Raw genomic sequence first — 14,757 nt, 5'->3', positions numbered from 1 at the left:
TAGTTTGCTCTTAGTGTGTAAAGACAACTGATTTTTGTGAAAACTAGGAATAAAGAGGGTACTTTCTCAACTTGACAAAGACTATCTTCAAAAAATCTACAGCTAACATCATAGTTAATGGTGAGAAACTGAAAGCTTTCTCACTAAAATCTGGTATAAGGCAAGGACATTCCCCCTCAACTTGACCTATGGATTCAATGCAATCTCAATCAAAATCCCACCAAGTTATTTCACATATAACAACAAACTGATTCTAAAGTTTATAAGGAGAGGCAAAACCCCCATAATAAGCCAATATGATAATGAAAGAGAAGAACAAATTTGGAGGACTGATGCTTCTTGACTCCAAGACCTATTAAGAAGCTACAGTGATCAAGACCACATGGTATTGGTGAGAAAAACAAATAGATCAATGGAACGAACAGAGAGCCCAGCAATAGGGTCCCATAGTTATAGTCAACTGCTCTTTGGCAAAGTAGTACAGACAATAAAATGAAGCAAAGATAGTCTCTTGAACCAATGGTGCTGGAACAACAAAATCCATGTGGGGGGGTAAAAAAACCGATCTAGAAACAGACCTTATAGCTTTCACAAAAATTAATGCAAATAGGATCATAGGTCTAAATGTAAAATGCAAAAGTATAAAACTTCTAGAACATAACATAGGAGAAATTCTAAATGACATGACTATGGTGGTGACTTTTGTAGATACCATACAAAGGCTATAATTCATAAAAGAAACAACTGATAAGCTAGACTTCATTAAATTAAAAAAAAAAAAAAACCTGCTCTGCAATATACAATATTAAGAGAATAAAAAGCCACAGACTGGGAGAAAATATTTGCATATGACATATCTGATAAAGGGTTATTATTCAAATATATACATATAATATACATTATATATAAATATATATTAATATAAATTAAATATATATAAATATTTTATCTATATAAAACTCTTAAAACTCAACAATAAGAAAACAAACAACCTAATTTTAAAAAAATGGGCCAAAGATTTGAACAGACAGCTCACTAAAGAAGATACACAGGTGAAAAATAAGCATATGATACATGCTCCACATCACATGTAATCAAAGTAACACAAATTAAAACAATGAAATACCACTGCACACCTATTTGGATGGCCAAAATTCAGAACACTGACAACACCAAATGCTGGTGAGAATGTGGAGCAAGGAAAACTCTCATATATCTCTGGTGGAAATTTAAAATGGTATAGTTACTTTGGAAGATAGTTTGGCGATTTCTTATAAAACTAGGCATACTCTTACTATGTGATCCAGCAATGGTATTTCTTGGTATTTACCCAAAGGAGTTGAAATGTGTGTCCACACAAAAACCTACACACAGATGTTTATAGCAGCTTCATTCTTAATTGCCAAAGTTCAGAAGCAACCAAGATGTCCTTCAGATGGTGAATGTATAAATAAACTATGCTACATCCAGACAAATATTATTTAGCCTTAAAAGAAATAAACTATCAGGCCATGAAAAGACATGGAGGAATCTTGAATGCATATTACTAAGTAAAAGAAGTTAATCTGAGAAGGCTACATACTATATAATTCCAGCTATATGATATTCTGGAAAAGGTTAAACTAGGGTAACAGTAAAAATGATTGGATGATTAGTGTTTATTAGGGGTGGAATGGGTAGGGGAGAGATGACTAGGCAGAACACAGAGAATTTTTAAGACAGTGAAAAAGCTCTGTATGATATTATAATGGTGAATAAAAGTCAGTACATATTTGTCCAAACCCATAGAATATACAAACACTTGAGTTAAACCTAAAATTCCATGGACTTTGGGCAATATTATATATCAATGTAGGTTCATTGTTGTTAAAAAAATGTGCAATTCTGGTGAGTGATGTTGATAATGGGGGAGGCTATACATATGTAGGGCAAAACATATATGAATACTCTTTTGTACCTCTCCATTTTATTGTAAACTTAAAGCTGTTCTAAAAAATAAAGTCTTAAAAAATTAATATTTAAAGGATGCTTTGGCACTAACTCAATATTCTGACAACTGTTCCAAGGAAAACAAGCATCTTGTCTGCTTTTTCTGCAGAAACTATAACTCAAGATAATTAAATACTTGATGAGAGAAATTCTTTTTAATGCAAAAATTCTAGATAATAAATACTGAAGCACTGATGGATTACAATATAACCATTTGCAGCACCTAAGAAATAAGGAATCTAGGCCATATTGTTACTGGCTGCTAAAACCAATAAATAAAAAATTTGAAGGAAATATTATAATAAATGATCTATACTGGACACACTTAAATCCACAGAACAATCCTACAAACACAAAAAGAAATATACCAGTATTATATGTTTTCTGATGTAACAGAATAGGATACACCACACCACTTATATTCTTGCCCAAAAGTCAGTATGGATCTGATCAAGCCTCAAGATCTAACTGCTGGTTTATAGCAAATACAGATGAAGGAACATGTCAAATGACACCAACCAGAAGACATCAGCATAATCCAAGGTGTGAAAAATTCTACAGGATAGAGTCTTAGTTTAGTCAATAAAGAAAGATTTAGAGTTAGAAGAGACCTGAGAGATATACTCAATAATTTTGGATGGGATCCTGATTCAAAACCCTAAAATAGAGAGACATACAACTAATTAATTAATTAATTTCTCTGAGGCAATTTAGGAAATATGACCAATGACTGGATATTTCATATTAGGGAATAAGTTAATTTTAAAATCATCAATAATGGGTTTCTTGCACACCTCTTGTACACCCTTGCAAATCCATCTACTGATGCAGTGACCTGTTCCATGAAGACATCAAAAAATTTTGTACAAAGATAATCTGACTGTGACTTGCCCCAGGATATAACAGTACCTATTTCTTTTCTAGGGCTTGCTTCTTTGATATCATCCACATGAAAATACAGAACTCAGCAGTGGTGGAGTTGGCCATAGAGTGTTAATGCCCATGAGTTCAATCTTTACAAATAGTTAAGGGAAATCAAAGGATAAATATTTCTTTTCAGCTCCCTGGACAATGTCCTTAAATTCATTGTATGTGGCTCTTCAGAAGGTACCATGGGATTGAGCCCCACGCAGTCCTGTATTGACTTTTTCATGTATTAATATTTCCTGATATTTACTCCTCAACTCCAGAATAACTTCCCAAATAAAGGGCCTACTCACAGAGTTTATGTCAGGCTTTAATTTTAAGAAAACCCAGTTAAAGATATGACATAGTGATGATGTTTAAAAAGGGACAGGGTGAATCCCTATAGCGTAGGATCCTGTGAGGTCTTTGTGGATGAAATGATACAGTGTTTAGGATTTGCTGGTACAGTAATTCACAAAGGGAAATTAAACACACCAATGAGGGATTAGATGAAACAAGATTGGCATCTGTTAATAAATGTTGAAATTGGGTAATGTATGCATGGGAACTTACACTATTCTTCCCACATTTGTCTATGAATATTTTGAAAAATAGTTTTTAAAAGTCATAGATATATAGTAACTCTGCTCTTTATCTTTGTTCTGATCTTTTCCTTGGTACAGAATAGCAATTCTCAATTGGGGGTAACTTTGCCCCACATAGGGGGCATTTGGCAATGTACGGAGACATTTTTGAATGTCACAACTAGGAGGAGTGTGTGCTACTGACATCATTGGAGTTGAAGACATGGATACTCCTAATTATCCCAGGAGACAAAGGACAACCCCCAGCCTCAAATATCAGTTGTACCAATGCTGAGATACTCCGGCAGCATTATCATGCAAACTCATGGTTGGTAGTGGCTACAGCCTTCTTTATTTCTTCTAATTTTTAATTATTTTCTCCACTAATACTACAGTTTATAGTTCAAATGAGTTGTAGAATCCCTTTGTAGTTATTAGCTCTTTGCTTTGGGGAGAAAATAAAATCAATACAAGTACACTTTAGGGAAAATTTAAAAAGCAAAATATTTATTTTTTATCAAAGGCAAGCTCAATGTCCTTATTTTTAAAAACCTTTAATTTTAATATATATGAGGATAGCATAGTTTCCTTTAACAAAGTTTCCTTTAATTCCTTTCCTTTAACTCTATAATGTGTGCTATTTAAAATACTTGTGAAACATGCATGACCAAAATAACACAAAAGGTGGGGGAGACTATAAATAAACATAAGGTATTCTAACATTCCAGTATCATAAAGGTGGTAAAATGTTTTATTAAAAATTAATAAATCTACAAGAGTATGTTTTATCTCTAAGATAACCAATAAAAGAAAGATAAAAGAATATACACCATCATACATTAAGAGAGGGGAAATGAAATAATTATAATAAACCAACTTTGGATTCTTGGAGAGTAAACTTTTTTTTCTATCCCTAAGTGTATAGTGGTAAGTGTATGTGTGTGGGGGGGGGGAGGGGTATGTGTGTTTGTGTATACACACATATATATGCTCCCAGTCTTAGATCCAGATAATGAAATCAGTAGCATTCCACCGTTTTTTATGATGCCTAGGCTGTGTAGAAGTAATCAGGAGGTAATCAGAAATAAAAAAATAAATTTCCTTAAACAGGTATCAAGTAGTGAAGGAATAATTCAAAAAAGGTTAAGCCTCATCACGTCTTGTAGGAGGTTTCGAATAAAAATCTTTTCACAGAGCACAGTTAATTTAATTTAAAATTAAAATCTTGACTCTTCATTGACCCACTTATTCTAAAACAGATGAACTAAGACTTAACAGATTTTTTAAAGTTAATTAGAATCTAGTTTAAACTGCATACCCACTCCCAGAAGAGAACCTTTTACAGGTGTAACAGATGAATTACTATTAAATATTTCATAACATAGTAGAAATTTCTTACATTTTATGAATATGTATAATAGGTCAAGTTTCTTGCTCTTACTCCATTTGTCAAGCTAGGAGATGTAAATCAAATCAATCAGTTTGGAATGAAAAAGTTGATAGGCAAACACACTGAATATAGGGCAATACACTGGAGAATGGAATCTATAAAAATAATCCAAGATTCACAAAGGATCTTTGAATTTATCCAGTCTAAATATCACCTGATATACAAATTGGCTGTAATAATTCCTGAGAAGCATTAATATTTTTACCTTAAAATGTGACGCAACAAATTCTAGTTTGGAGCTGTTCTAAATTGTTAATATATTAGTAATATTGTATAGTTCTAACATTTTTTATACTATTCTTTTTCTCATTCAAATAGAACATCTCTTTCTTCTTCCACATGACCGCCCTATCACATATTAGCTTATACTGAACACTTACTAAAGTCAGGCATAATTCTGATAGCTTTATCTCAATCTATTCAAGTATTTCTACCTTATAAGTTAGGCACTGCTTTTAGGAGAGAAAAAGAAAGCGCAGAGAGGCTAAGTTGTCAATGGTCTTAATCTATCACTGGTGGGTTCTGGAGTCATAGCCATACCTACACTCTTGTTCCTGGGTCTGAGATTTTAAGTATTATGCTCTACTATACCTCTTTCCAATAAATCATTTCCCATGGGGATTTTTTTCTATTTCTCTAAAGAAAATAATATATTTTTTCTCCTAATTAAACATTTATTAGTTTTAGGCAAAACTTTTTGACTTCTTTATTAATACCTATAAACAAATTGAACTTTGTTTGAATTTCCCCAATTATTTTCCCCCAGTTTTATTGAGATGTAATTGACATACCTCACTGTAGAAGTTTAAGGTATACAGCATAATGGTTTGATTTACATATTACAAAATGATTAACACAGTAAGTTTAGGTAACATCCATCATCTCATATAGATACAATAAAAAATTTTTAAAACAGTTTTTTTTTTAAAGATTTTATTTATTTATTTGAGACAGAGAGAATGAGAGAGAGAGCACATGAGAGGGGGGAGGGTCAGAGGGAGAAGCAGACTCCCTGCAGAGCAGGGAGCCCGATGCGGGACTCGATCCCGGGACTCCAGGATCATGACCTGAGCCGAAGGCAGTCGCTTAACCAACTGAGCCACCCAGGCGCCCAAAACAGTTTTTATCAGAAAAAAACTGAAAGAAATAAACACAATTTCCTTAATAAAATATCCTGTTCTATTGTGAATTGTAAACAACCCACATTACTAATTTATGTCCTATATCCATGCCATCTCTCAAAGTTCATCTCCTCCCTGACAAATAAAATGTTCATTCTGTAAAACACTTCTGAACAAAAATTGCAGAATACACTAAGATGTTGTAGGAGACTATTTATATCATAAATATATTGGATCACACTCAAAGTCCTATTTTCTGGTACATTTCCACTGTAAGCCCTTTCTCTCTCTTCTTCCTCAAAACACCCAACTTCCAACATTAAACTTGTATCTACAGATACAGGACACCATCCACCTTCCTCCCATCGACTAAATGTCCTCATGGTCTTGGTGATAGAGAATATGGAGCCATTATTTGCTTCAATGTGGTGAAATTAAAGGGTTTCTTTTTTACAGAATTATTAAGACATAATTCATATATGAAATACACCCATATAAAGTATACAGTTCAATGATTTTGAGTATATTCACAAGCGTGTGCAACTCATCTTAGCCAATTATTCATTACCTTAAAAAATCAAAACCCATAACTATTAGCCCTCACCCTATCTTTCTACCCCATTCCACAGCCCTAAGAAACCACGGATCTACTGTCTATACAGATTTCCATATTCTGGACATTTCATATGAATGGAATCATATATTATCTTATATAACTTTCTTTCACTTACATACTATTCTCAAGGGGTTCATGTATCATGTTGTAGCACGTACCAGTACTTCATTTCTTTTATGACCCAAAAATATGCCATTGTATTGATATGCTACATTTGGTTATCCATTCATTAGCTCATGAACATTTGGGTTATTTCCACCATTTGGTTATTATGAATAGTATTTCTATAAACATTTGTGTACATGTTTTTATGTAGGCATGTCTTCATTTCTCTTGGGTAGATATCTAGGAGTGTGTTTTAGGAGTCATATGGTAACTCTTGTTAGTTTGAGAATTACCAAACTATTTTCCAAAGTGCCTGCACCGCTATAAATTCCCACCAGCAATGCATGAAGGTTCCAATTTCCCCATGTCTTTACTAACACTTTATATGACTTTTTGATTCTAAATATGAGGAATAAATCTTCATGACTTCAAATTTGACAAAGAATTTTTAGATAGGACATCAAAAGCATAAAAAAAACAACAAAAAATAGACTGGACTTCATCAAAAGTAAAAACTCCTGTTCTTCAAAGGACACCATCAAGAAAGAAAAAAGACAACCCACAGAATGGGAGAAAATATTTGTAAGTCATATATCTGATAAGGGGCATGTATCTAGAATATGTAAAGAAATCTTACAATTCAATAATAACAAGTTCATTTTAAAGTGAGCAAATATCTGAATAGATATTTCTCCAATGAAAACACATACATCACCAGTAAGAATATGAAAAGATGTTTGACATCGTTAGTCATCAGTAAAATGCATATTAAATCCACAATGAGATACCAGTTCACACTGCTAGGATGGCTAGAATCTAACAACCTGTGACTTTTGGTTGGATTACCATTTTACTCTTTGTTTTCTGTCTTTTCTATTCCTCTACTCATCCTTTACTTCTATTCTTTGTGTTAAGTGGATATTTTCTAATGTAGCATTTAAATTAATGATTTTTCACTGTATTTTTATGTTATTTTAGTGGCTGATATAGGGTTTATCATAAATATCCTAATTCACTATAATTAGCCTCAAATATATGCTATGTTAATTCCAGTGATATATAGAAACGTTACTCCTAAATAGCTCAATGTGTTTTCCACTTTTTGTGATACTATTTTTATACATATTACAATTAATATTATAAATCAAATAATACATATTTATAATTATTACTTTCCATCTGTAATCTTTTCCTTAGACTGATATAGCTTAGCCCATTATAACTTTGTTCCCATCCACCATCTTTATGCTGTAATTGGCAATTACACACCTGTTGCATCTCTAGATGTTATTAGTCATATAATTTTATATATAGTGTACAATTTTTGTATGTTTTGTACAATTGCTTTTTAAATCAGTTATGAAAAAACATGCATTTATACTCTTTTATAATTACATATTTAACTTTACTGATGCTCTTTTGTGTGCTTGTGTGTAGAATCTAATTATAGTGTGGTTCACTTGCTTTCATCCAAAAGATTTTCCTTTAGTATTCCTTGTGAGATGAGTATGCAAGCAAAACATTCTTTCAGTTTTGCTTATTTTGAAAGTTTATTTCACTTCCATGTTGAAAGATAACATTTCTGGATTTAAGGTTTTTGACTGCTGTTTTATTGTTGTTGCTGTTTTTTGCATTTTTCTTATGAGCACTTTGAATATGTTACCCACTCTTTCTGGCTTCTATTATTTCTCCTGAGAAGTCTTATTAATCATATTGGGATTCTATTTGAAGTGAAAAGTCATTTCCCCATCACTTCTTTCAAAATTTTCTCCTTGTTTGGGACATTCAGCATTTTTACTATGATGTGATTGTGGATCTCTTTGTATTTATGCCACTTGGATTTCACTAAGTTCCTGGATGTGTAGGTCATTGTTTTCAGTATATTTGGGAAAATTTTAGTACTTATTTCTCAGATATTTTTTATAATCCACTCTTCTATTGGTACTCCTATTATGAATATGCTTGTGTGCTTAATGGTATCTTGCTTTTCTCTGAAGCTGTGTTTATTTTTTTCATTACTTTTGTTTTCTTTTCTTCAGCTTGCAAACTATTGTTGTATCTTCAAGTTCACTAATTCTTTATACTACCAGTTGAAACCTGTTAAGCCTCTAGTAAATTTTAAAATTTCAGATATATTTTTCAAATACAGAATTTCCATTTGCTTTTTTATTATGTATCTCTTTGACAATATTATCACACCTTCCTTTACTTTTAAAATCATCCCTTCATTCTGGGAACATATCTATAACATCTAAACTTTTGTTAAATCTAGCATATGGTGGCTCTCACAGGCAGTTTCTGTTGTCTATGTTTTGGTACATGGTCATACTTTCCTGTTCCTTTGCATGCTTTATAATTTTTATTGTTGGAAACTAGACATTTTAGTTAATATATTTTACCTAATATATATTAATATAAGCTTAATTAATTTATATCAAATATAAATGTATACTTCTTCCTGGGGTGCTGTTATTGTTATTTGCTTGTTTATGTGGTTAGTGATTGGCTGGATTATTTAAATGAAGTCTATTTACTTCCACAGTATTAAGCCTTTGATGCTGCTCCTTAATGATGTGCAATTTTGGGTATACTCAAGATATTCTTGAAATGGTATAGTTTTGGATAGAGTTCCTTTCCTCTATTTCACTGACTACACCCAGCTGTTAAACTTCACATGGCCAACTGACTGCCTTATTATTTTCAACATTCCCTGAGGCATAAATTGCTGTACAAACTAACCCAGTCAAACTATGCATCCTCAAAAGGAATATTTTCTGAGATCAGTGTTTGATGTTTATTTTAATCCCAGGAATGTTTCTCACAATGTTGTATTCTCTGTTCTCTTTTACATACTAGCCAGCCTGCAGTCTAGGCTGTATGTTTATTAAATACACGAATCTCCTCCAGATTGTCTTTGTCCACTACCTCCAAAAGTCTAGCAAGCACTTCACGCTTGAATTTCTCAATGCTCTCTTTAAAATTGAGTTCATTTCTTTTGGAAGAGGTGAATGGCTATTTTAGGGCCTGCTTCTCCCTGCAGGTAAAATATCTTAGCCAGGGCTCTGGAGCTGGAGGCAAGGACACTGGCAAGCTCCTGAGTGACATCCCCACTCCAACTGCTGAGCACCTGGTGGAGATTCAGACAGAGCCTGAGTTCCTCTCAGCTTGCTTCTCTTTGCATAAGACCACCACCTCACAATCTGGAGCAATCACAATTGGGGTCCCAGTAGTATCAGCATGTTTACCCATGATAGAGACTCCAATCCATGAGAGAGGACCAGGAAGAAGAGAACCTCCATCTCTTGACCACAATGCCCAGGACTTAGCCTCAGCAACAGGTAGCTGGCGACTGAATGGGAAAGGCTGATGCCCTGCTCAACCCAAGAAGAAAGCACTCTGAGTGGAAGCTCAATAGACAGACTTGTTTTCTTAGTTACATCAGTTTGGAGTGGCATCTCAGCGGGGAGGAGGGAAGAAGGGAGCGATCTTTGGTCAAATACCACACACTTGCCTTTCTTATTAAATTTCCATAGATTTTCTTGAGTGGTTATTTCTTCATTTACTATTTATCTTTAGGATGATTTGAGAGGGTTTACATGTTTTTGTTTTTATAATTTTTACCAGTTTTACTTGAGAGCATGTCAGCGGAACCTCACATACTGTCATGTCAGAAGTTGATCCATTTAAAATAGACCTTGTTTTTAAATAGGTGTCTTAAGTAACATAAAAGGACAATGATTTTCTTAATTGACCTGAGTCAGACTTTCTTTACTCTTGAGAACCAAGGCCAAATTCGTGTCTTTGACCCATATGTACGGGGAAGAACTGTAGTTAGGCACATTTCTCTATCTCCCCAGTAACTTGGTGAACTACAAAACATGTTCTTTTCCTTTAGAAATCTATATGATTCCTTTCTTTAGACCCTCAAATTTTCTGACTTAACCCTCTCAATTATCGACACAGGTATCACTTTTGAGTGAAGTTGGCACAGAATGCCAGTTCCCTCCCTAGCCAAATCCAACCAAACAAAAATAAAATTAAATTTCGGTGAAGACAAAAGTATATGCTATAGCCCCCATGGTTCATCTCATAACAGGTGATTGGTATGTATAAAGGGGATAAGGGAGAAAACTTATTTGTTCTATAAGAAAAATAGATTAAACATGTTTACTTTTGGAAGACAGAAAATAAATTAATTTACACTGGATAGTTCCATTTTTAAAAGTCACTCTTAAAAAATGGGTCTAACTGAAGACAAATTTGCTGAATGAACATATTTTGAGTCTGTTTAAGATACAATACTGCATTTTTTATTATGTAGAATCTTTTATTCTGCCTATTCACTCAAACAATAAATAGGATTTATTGATTTATCTAACTAGGACATCCGGAGTTAATGTAGGTTCCCACTTTTGCTTGACTTAGAGGTTCAATTACACCTGGTTCATTTTCATGTCCTTGTAAGATTTTTTTTTATGGTGTCAGGTAATTTCTAAGTCCAGCTTCCCTCTTCCCTCTTGGTGGTACTTGACTCTAGTAGGTTCAGGCTTCACAAAAATACATCAAGTCAGAGAGATAAACAGAGATAGAGATAGAAACACAGAGAGACAGAAAGAAAAGAGAGTGTTTCTTCCCCAGAATCCTCCACCAAATGTATTTTTTTCATTGATATAAATTGAATTAAAAATTTCCTCCAGAACTATTTTTTCCCTTCTTCCACTGCATTCTACATATCTTTCTAACTTATAGCTGACTTAAGATTAGAGATTTAGTAAGTCAGGAAACATACGTATTCTCTATATTTTAACACCAGTTAGCTAAAAAAGGTTAAGGGGCAAACCATTTTTATTGCTGGAATATTCTGTTATCTTTTCTAGACATTTTAAATTAGATTTACCACTTTTGTATATATAAAAAAAGTTAAGGATTATCATGAAGTATTGAAAATTGAAAATTTTTTTATGTTTTAATGCAAAAATGTTAAAATTAATCATCTATTCCATATTATTTTATAATAATTTGAAATTTATTGTTTGATTTATTTGCAAACTATTTGATAAGATACTGGCATATTCTCTCTCTTTTCTTCTTTTTTTAATTTTATACATTTCTTTATTGTCTGAATCTTTTACAATATCTGTTCATATTTACTATCATCTATTCTTAAATAATAGTTTTATAATTTCTAAAAACTATGTGTGTACAGGGGAAAGGGAACAACAGACATTAAGGAGACAGGAGAAAAACATAATTAAGCTAAGGTTCGGTTTCTCAGTCACAGAACTACTGGCATTTTGGACCAAATAACTCTTTGTTTTTGGGCAGGGCTTTCCTATGCACTGTATGTAGAATGTTTAGCAGCATCCCTGGCTTCTACCCACTAGATGCTGTAGCACATCCTCCCTATTCCCCACCAAATAATGACAATCAAAAATGTCTCCAGCCACTGCCACATTTTCCTGGGGGGTGGTGGGGAATGTCCCACATTCTACTCATCATCACAATGAGAATCACTGAATTAAGGAATCAAATATTCTGAGAGGCCTTCCCTAGTTCCTCAACCAGAATTAGAATTCCCTGCACCTGACCCCATATGGTATCAATTATTAGTTGTTTCCTTGTTTGTCTCCAGTAGACTATGAATCTCTTCAAGGCAGGTGTTTAAGCTGGTTAAATAGTCGTCTCTTGGACTGTGTTCCTCAGAGTGTAGACTGGGACCACCTTCATTAGCAGCACTTGATCCCAGCACACAGCAAGTGCTTAGCAATTGTTGAATGAATGCATGAATTTTATCATTTACTATAACAAATGTCCACTCTTTATGTTCACATTCCTCTGCATGAGGATCCTTTAAAAGTGTCACAGTGATTTCGTTTTTTCAGGAACAGGCCACATTATAACACCATGGATTTTTTTATTCCAGGTTGACAGCTATGAGTCTTCGAAGACTTCCTTTAGCTTCTCCCTGTCCAAATTACTACCATTTTTTTAATAATTTTTTTTAAGATTTTATTTATTTATTTGTCAGAGAGAGAGCACAAGGTGGGGGGGCAGCAGGCAGAGGGAGAGGGAGAAGCAGGCTCCCCACTGACAGGGAGCCTGATGCAGGACTTGATCCCAGGACACCGAGATCATGACCTGAGCTGAAAGCAGACACTCAACCATCGGAGCTACACAAGCATCCCCAAACTACTACCATTTTATCTGGGTGCCATTTCTTGGTACACTCAACCATCAACTCCTGATAGGAGGCCACAAACTGGAACTTGGATGCATGTTTTCCCACACACTGTGGTCTCTTCCAAACTGAAGACGTGATGATCAGTCATTGGAGCAGGTCTGAGTTAGCGATACAACAGCTTTAACAAAGCAGAGGGCCCAAAGCGAAGGAGCTTTAAATGTATGTATGTACTTTAAAAAACTCAACTACAACTTGAACTGATGTTTGGAGTCCATAGGTCTTCTCCCTGTTTCACAGGGTAAATTCCATCTTAGATGAATGACCCAGTCAAGAATAGTATGATACACGTGACAGGATGAGTCAGAGGAGGTTCTCTCATGGAGACATCACCATTCCAACTTACATGCTACATGATGTATATTCTGGGGGTGCCTGGGTGGCTCAGTCATTTAAGCATCTGCCTTTGGCTCAGGTCATGATCCCAGGGTCCTGGGATCAAGCCCCATGTTGGGGTCCCTGCTCAGTGGGGAGCCTACTTCTTCCTCTCCCTTTGCTACTCTCTCTGCTTATGCTCTATGGCTCGCTCTCTCTCTGTCAAATAAATACATAAATAAATAAATTAATTAATTAAATAAAAAAATCTTTATATGATGTGTATTCTGGAGGACTCTAATATTGCTATCAGGCTGAGTCTGGCCCTGTTCCCTCCTCAGTGCCACTCTGCTGCCGCCACCACCAAGCCCTCCATTCCCCCTGGAGCCACATGGAACAGCCCCCATACTCTCCCTTGAATTGACTTTTAGATTCAGAGAGATGAAGATATTTGTAAAGCCAAATTTATGATTTTGCTCAAAGTAAAATATAGAGCCAAATATTCTAAATTCTTATTAAAAGAAGTAACACAAGTTGTGTAGTCTCAGTTCAGTTATTAAACTCTCTGTGAAATGTTTTCCTCATGTGAAAATACCAATTTTCATCTTTATTAAGTGAATTGGAAGCTATGATATATATGGAAGTATAAGGCCTTTAAATGATGAGTTGTTTGTATTTTACTATTTTTTCCCATTGTACACAGCTAGTAGCAATTTAAAATATGGTGCTTTAAAATAATATGAATTCAAAATTAGTTTTACACTATATATAACAAATAATCTTGGAAAGTGAAATACTAATATAAGTATTGTTATAAGGTTATATGTTTAAATTTTCTAAAAAGGGAAAACATTTTGCTTAAAGAAAAGCTTGATTTTATTCAACATGCACTTACTCAATGGACTTATTACAGAATTGTTTTAGCTATTAAAGAAGAACCACTTAGATTTCTAGGTTTCCACACTAGATCATATTGATATCAAGTTTAAATTAAAGATGTATAATATAGTGTCAAAATTTTAATTTTTAAAGGCATTTATATGTAAAAACTTGATTTAATGATGTTTTTATACTATAGTCAAAAAAAGCAAGCTACCTAATGATTGAAAAGGGACAAAAATACAGATACTATCATCAGTATCTTGTAAACCATTACTATAAATACAATCTCTAAGAATTTTAAAAACTTGCAAATTTTTAGCCCTAAATAAAGCACCTGGACTATTGAGTGAACTTAGTTGAGTCGAATATAAAGGATCAATGCATTATTTGGAGAAAAGTTGAACGGTATTCTTACTTTAAGAAAATAATTTAAATGATCTAAGATATAAGTGCATGTTGCAGATCCAAACTAACCTTTAAAGCACACCTATCAGTAACTTTTACTCAATTTCATCCTTCATAAAGCCAACTGTTTTTATGACAACACAGTT

The sequence above is a fragment of the Mirounga angustirostris genome, unplaced genomic scaffold, assembly GCF_029215605.1.
Source record: "Mirounga angustirostris isolate CCGP_5_RB_7025 unplaced genomic scaffold, mMirAng1.0.hap1 SCAF_8, whole genome shotgun sequence".
NCBI classification, from domain to species: Eukaryota; Metazoa; Chordata; class Mammalia; order Carnivora; family Phocidae; genus Mirounga; species Mirounga angustirostris.
The sequence above is the reverse complement of the archived record's forward strand: the minus strand, read 5'-3'. Positions refer to the sequence as shown.